Source organism: Apteryx rowi, unplaced genomic scaffold, assembly GCF_003343035.1.
Source record: "Apteryx rowi isolate R43461 unplaced genomic scaffold, aptRow1 scaffold_152, whole genome shotgun sequence".
In the NCBI taxonomy this organism is placed as follows: domain Eukaryota; kingdom Metazoa; phylum Chordata; class Aves; order Apterygiformes; family Apterygidae; genus Apteryx; species Apteryx rowi.
Window position 1 is genome coordinate 1,460,502 of NW_020447775.1, and position 7,278 is coordinate 1,467,779.

Below are 7,278 nucleotides of genomic sequence, written 5' to 3' on the forward strand. Positions count from 1 at the left end.
TGACCTGGCTGAAGATCTCTGTCACTAGTCAACAGGTCTACCTCTCAGGCAGCTGCCACTGAGAGGGAAGTATCCCGGGAGCAGTGGTTGTGGCTAGACAGGCAAGAACTCTTTGCGGTGGTCAAGTAAATAGCTAAGACAGGGGCCCTAGAGGGTCTGTGATAGCTGTTTGTGTGTGTAAGTCAGGGACTGAAGCCAGCATCCCTCAGAAGTGACACTGCTGAGTGGCCCACRTGGCGGCTGAGCGGTGGCTGTGGTCCAGCTAACAGGTGTGCGCCCCTTAGAGCGGCTTTATGGGTTCATGGAAGGACGGTTGTGATACTGGGAGGGCAGCTCCCTGTCCCCTAATCTGTCACCCGTGCAAAGTGCCTGTGTGGGCACTTGTGTGCGTGCGAGGGCAGGCTCAGCCCCAGCCTGGGGCACATGGAGGAGGGAGGTCTGCAGGGCACTGCAGCTTCGCCAGATGATAGTGGGGCTCATTCCCCATGAGCTGATGCTAACTGTGAAGGCAAAAGAGCCCCTTAGTTGGCCTGCTGTTTTTGCTTGTGGACTGTGAGGGTGCATGTGCACAACTCGAACATTATTGCTTTGCTTCTGGGATGGGGACGAGGGCAGAAGAGAAAGCCAAAGAAAGTCTTAAGCGAGATGGGTGAGTTGGTGTTGGGGCTTTTCAGACTGAGCTCAGCTCTGCTCCCCTCTTAGGTTTTATTCCCCAGTAGGGGCATCTCTGTTGCCAAAGGAGCATGAGGGGTGGCATTTATCAAAGACATTCATTTTGTCTGATATCTTTGCAATGGATTAATCAAGCAGAAAAAAAAGCAGTGAGGAGAAGAAGCTTTAGCTCTTCTCTCTTTTCTTGTAGGCTCCGGAAAGGGGAGTCAGTCCCTCTGCCACCCTTGGATGTGCGTATGCACCCCCTTGTCTAGCCTGATTTCCAGTCAGTCCCACTCCCCCACTGGTGTTCAGGTAATCTCCTTCCCCTATCCCACCATTCCAGGCAGTCCTGGGATTTCCTGGGTGGAGGCTGGGAAACCAATAGTGTCCTGATGGGCTGCAGAGGAAACTTGAATCCAGCATGTGCAGTGTCCCCCACTGTAATTGCTTCCTCCTGCCAGCCTTAGGGTGGTTACTGAACCTCGCCACAGCTGGTATCTGTCCCCCACACTGAAGGGGGAAAATACATAATCAGCTCAGTTAATGTTAAACAGATTGTTGTTTAGGAAACTAATCACCAGAAAACATGTTACTGGTTAACTGCCCTCTCCCACACTGGCTATACCTGATCTGAGGACAAGGAGGGAAATGGCACTGTGTACTGCTGTTCTGTCTTCCCCTATCTAAAAGAAGTAGGTGTTTCTGCTAATGCTACATCATTAGATCAGCTACCCCTTCCTCCATCAGTACTTTCACTGTTTGGACTGCTGTGTGATTTGTTTCGGTTGATTTTTTTTTCTCTTTTCTTTTTTTTTTTTTTAATCTACAAGTACAGACTATGTGATGGCTTGTTAATAATAGTGTCTGTCTCTATCTAGGGAAGTCTCAGGACTTGTCTGAATCCAGTCAAAAGGCATATTTTAAAATAACTRTTTTATTTTATTTATTTWTTTTTAGCACAACAAACCAAAAATACTTCTGTTCCAGGCTGAGTTCATTTGCGCCAAGTTTCTGTCCACCTCACATTTTAATATACGAGCTATAAACCCTGGAGTGGAAGGGTGGTGGGAAGAACGGTGTCTCACAGAAATGCCATTAGACATGTGCCTGACAGCAGCACTGCCAGGCATTGCCGTAATCATCTTTGTTTCTTTGAGTTATGTAAGTAGCTACAGTCTCCTCATTCTCTGCCTGTCTAAGGGCAGGAGGGTGATGGTTCAATGGATGCTACTGTTGAGGCAGTGAGCAGAGAAAAAAAACAATGCAAAATTCATTGGCAAATCCAATGCCTGCACACAGAGCGACTGGGAAAAGCAAAAAATCTACAGCACTGTTTACACAGCATTCAGTCAGCTCCGGCTTCAGCTGCCTATAATGTTCAGGTGTTCTTGGCAGGGGATCAAGGTCCTGTTTTGTGGTGTGTGTGGAGTGAGGAGGAGGGAGGGAGAAGGAGGTCTGAAGCAGGAAGCATCGTATTTGACTTGAATACATTGCACTCCGGGAATCGGGTAGGGTGCAAAGTCTGCTTCCTATTTGATGGGAAGGTGGCACTTGAACTTGATTCCTTATTGTGACCTGACCTCAAAGCAGGACAAACCCTGCTTGCAGCACAAAGAATACGTGCTCAGGTTGCAGGTTATTATTTTTAGGCACTCTTTAATTCTTCAGGTCAAAACTCCTCCCAGCACGGCTCTAGGCAAACATGCGATTTGGTGACTGCTCTCATTAAATTTTTTTTTTTTTCCTTCCGGCTGGTGATTCCCTGTTCCCTTCCACCCAGCTCAGCAAGACACTTTTTCTGCTGTTTGGATTCTTGCTTATGTTGCTTTTCCAGCTTTGCTCTCTGAAGGAACTGCCTCTTATTCCCCAGAACACCCTCTGCATCAATTTGGGCTACCCTTCAAAAAGGGAAGCAGCCAGTGCGAAGCATTCAGAAATCCCTGTGGAAGAGCTAAACACAGCGGAGCAGAAACCGGGTCAATAGCAGTTCTTAGGAGACTTTTAGCTATGTCCCTGGTATGGCACTTCTTCTCTCTCTCTCTCCCAACCTTTCTACTCCTGTGTATGGTCATACCTATGCCAGAAGGAGAGGGGTGCTTAAAATCTTAGTGTGGACAAGGCAAGTTGTATTAACCAGTCAAAGCATACATTTAGCTTTCCCTTAGAGAAAATTCATCAGTTAACACATTTAAAACATCTCCTTTCTCCACCCCTCCATTAGCAAAGATGAAGCCTGTCTGGTTTTCTTCAGGGTGAATTCTTTAGGAGTAAGGACCAGCTCTTATTCTGTATGTGTACGATATCTGTCACAAGGGGTCCATCTACGTGCTTCTACAAAATCAGTATGGACATTGCAAACCACAAGTGGAAAATAGCATATGCTTCCCCCTTCCTTCTAATTTTGGAGCCACTGTGTCATGGAAAAGTCCAAATGTTAGAACAACCCGGAAACTCAGATTTGGCATCCTTCTCTGGGGAATTTGAAGGGATTCATATCACAGGCTCCAGTTCTGGTTTGATTATACGTCCCTGTGATGTATAGTGGCCCCACTTACCTACCAGAGTGTAGGTCAGGCCACACTGATGGAGTATAGCCACTGACTGCAGCCCAGAGATTAGCTACGGCTGTGCTGCCACCCAGGCATCACGTGGACATCACGTTTGCCATGGGTGAACCATGCGTTTGTATTCACCATGGTGATTTTCCACGTTGCAATGTGGTAGCAAGGTAACGTCATGGGACTGTGGTTAGACACCTCTCCTGAGCTGCTCTCCGCCTTGTGCCACAGCCCAAAGGCTTCCTGTTGGCTCCAGCCAACAACCAGATGTAGCTGTGACCACATCTTGGGCTCCCTGCTGCCTGGGCCTTGCCTTAACAGCTTGCTGGCGCCTACTTCCTGCCTTATCTCTTGTACAGTCTGTGGCTATCTTCAGTCYCAGGTTCCTTCTGCCCTCAGCACTAACTTTCTCTTTGGCTCCGTCAGGGGTCTACCCTTCAAAGAGGGTGGTGGGAGAAAGAGCCTAGCTAGCAGTTGCACCAGGAGTCAATGCTAGCCAGTAATGAGAAAGTGAGTTAAGTACAGGATGTTACAGTCAGTTGTGCCGTGGTGTCAGGTACAAAATATGTCTGAAAACRCACTGCTAGTGATATCTTTCCTGCTGCTTCTTAGCTGTGAGGAATTAATGTATGTTTTAACTTGTGCTTCAGGGATTCSCATGGCTTCAGAGAGGCAGGATTTCTGGCCAAGCGCGCTATCCATTTTTCATGATGAAGCTGCAGTAAAATGATGCCAGTGGGACAGCTGTATGAGTTTGAACATAACTGGAGAATCCTGATGGGTTGTGAGTAATGTTATATCTATGGTAGTAACCTTCAGTGGCTGTATAGAGCCAATCATTTTTAGCTGTTTGTATGCATTCAGTTCTTCATAGTAACACAAAATGCAACTAATTAGATGCTCTGTCCTATAACCAGTTCCTTAATTTGGTGCACATTGCTACAATTGTGATGTTACATGAGAATCTCGGCTTAAAAATAAGTTTATGAAGAGTATTTGGAATATTAATTATGAAATCTGACTTCTAAATGACTACTGTCAGTGGTTAGGAACGCCAGTGCTCAGACATGAGGAGCTTAGCTCACTGAAGCTGATTTGCTTTCTGGTGTTTCTACTTTTAGGGGCACTTGCTTTGCATTTTCAGACCTTTCCTCACACCAARGCATTTTAAGGGCATTTTAAAATGATAGTCAAGATTCTCTTGCAGTATCTTGGTTCAGGAAGCTAGAAGGTTCAGAAAATACTCAAAACTGGAAGAGCTGGCAACAGTCACAATGTGGGGGGACTGGATTTAGGGCTGTGCAAGATGCAACACAAGAAATGAACTGTGTCCCTTCGAGACTGTCGTGCCAAAGTGAGCCATCGTACAGTTGGCTGCAGGTAAGACTCTTTCCCCAACTAAAATGCTCTTTGTCTCAGCCCAGGGCTCCTTGCTAGGAAAATCTGTACTCCTGCAGTGTGTGCTGCCTTGGTTCCACAGAGCAATGGTGCATATTCCAGTACTAAAATTCTACATACAGTTTAATTCCCAAGCAATGTACTTCCTTATCACCTCATTGTCTTTAATGAAATAGCCCCAAAGAACCAGCATGGTCTTTTTCTTTTCATAATATGATTTTTTTATTAGTAATTTATTCAGCCCAGCAGATGCCAGCATGCAAACTATGCAAAGAACAAATCTCTTCCTCCAAGTGTCAATATTTACAGAACATACTCAATGGTATTTAGTACTCCGCAAACATATTGTCAACAGTTCTATCCAGACTCTTTCCTAATTGCAGCCTGAGAGTTGGCAGAGGCCTGTCCTCTGTGAAAAGAAGATTATGAAAAAAAGATAGTGGGCTATACAGGCTCTTGGTTTAATTTGACTGGAGTTATTTCAGAGGTGAATCTGGCCCATAGCAAGTTGTAGTAACTTGTAACTATTGCACACGGAGTTGGGGGTTGGATTCTCTCTTTTCTAGGGAGACAGGAGAGCAGCTTTCTCCCCAGCTCTCCCCCATCGGGGTGCGGGCCTGTCTTGCCACTTAAGTAAAAAGGCCATTACAACACAGGGCAGGGAGGTTCAACCTTCCACGTGTTTTAAGAGACCTAGTTACATCTTTTCTTAGATGTAACAAGAGGTATGTGACTATTCCTTGCATTGCATCCACGGGCTAGGTTTCTTTGAATATTCCAGAAGAGCAAATATGCCGTCTCCCAATCACCATCAGTTTTTAAAACAGAGGTGTGGTGTTTCTTAAACACAGACCTGCCTTTTGGTCTCTAGCTCAGGCAGTGCAAAATCCCTGAATGGGTTAATGTCTGGAACATAGCTTAACTTTATTGGAGCCATTTCTGTTTAAACCAATATCCTAAAATCTCCTTTACTGCACCTCCAGCCCAATCCCTTTTGATGGCATTTCATCACATCCCATAATCTCTGCTCTCTTGACAATTTGGAATAAATACAAACCAACTGAAAGATCAACAGTGGCTTAGCCCTCATTTATATTCTACGAAAACCTGCTATTGCCAGCATGTCCTAGCACCCCAGCTTTTCACAGGAGGCATGTAGAGTTGCAAGGATCTTTAAAGGCATTTCAAAGTAATGTCCTCTGGGCTACTCAAAGGGGAATAGCATGAACAGCAGACATTTCCCTTGCATCACAGGGAGAGAGGTGAGCAAGGGCGCTTTCGTGCCATTACGTTCTCTTTGTTTGCTTGATCACGGCTCTTCCTCAGGACCTCTATTTTCCCCGGACTTCAATTTCACACCTGGGCTTTTCCATACACATTTTCATTTTTTTTCCAGAGACTTTTTTCCCCAAGAATGTGCTCATTCCCCACTACCCCAACCCCTAGGACCATCTGCCCTCCTGCTTGCTTACGTTATTTGCTCTGTTCTTGTGCTTGGTCCCATCAGATAATCTGTCCTACTGCACACAATCCTTCCGCCCCTTTCAACTGTCTCTTCTAATTCTCTTGAACTGTGGAGCTTCTCCCTTCCTTCCCCCTTCTCTGGGAAGGAGGGGGGGAATATTCCAGTAGATGTCACTATCTTACATGAATGATGGAATGATATATTGATATGATATATACAGACAGACACACTTTAAATTGAGATCTCAATATATAGTGCTGGCCAGCTCTCCATTTTGTCTGCTTTTTATTAACTGTCATTGCAGGGTATCAGCTCCGCCTCTGCCTCACTGCTCATTTCTAAAAGCAAATTTCTGTGTTCTAAAATTACATAGGAATGTGTGAATGATTTCACCATCACTTTCATCTATAGACAGACTAGCAGTAGCAGCTGAAATCCTTATGTGATTTGAGATAGCAAGGGCTTCTTCTTCACCTGTTCGATGTCACCGTCGCTATATAAAGCATCTCACAATATGGACTGTGCCTGTGCGCAGAGGTGTTCGCCACCCCTYGAAGATTCGGCCCTGGGCCACCTGCAAATAACCCATGGGAGCTGAATTCAGGGGGCAACGTGCTTGATCTAAAACGGGCCTCGAGCGCTTAAAGTCCTGGGTCTTAAAGTCCATAAGTCCCACACATTCTGGCATTTCATGGAGTCAGCCCCCTGCTCAGATGACACACACACATATACATATATATCTATGTGTGTGTGTGTATATACACAATTATATATGTATCTGTATATACACATATATACACAGCAGTGCATGAAAGGTTCAAAGCTCTGCTGGTGCTAGCGCTTTCCCTCATTATACACCAAAGCAGCTGGAGATAGGTGGTGTGCAAACTTCCAGCAGAAGCAGGGGCAGCATAAAGCAAATTCACTAAAAACAGCGAAATAGCCAACAAGGAGCTGATTGATGCTCTGTGTTTCCACACTGAATTCAGCAGCGCTCTCCATTTAAGCATCGCTGCTGCCACGGATCGTGCCTACCGAACCGGAGACTGGCCCAGTTTAAGGATTACGTGAGAAGAGTTAGGTCCAGGTTAGAGCGGCATACTTGGTCACTGGTGCTTAACCGGGACAACCCTTAGCGAGGCCGCCGCAGCCGTTGGTGACGTGCCCCAACGGCCCCCCGGCGCGTGGGGTGGTCGCTCCGCC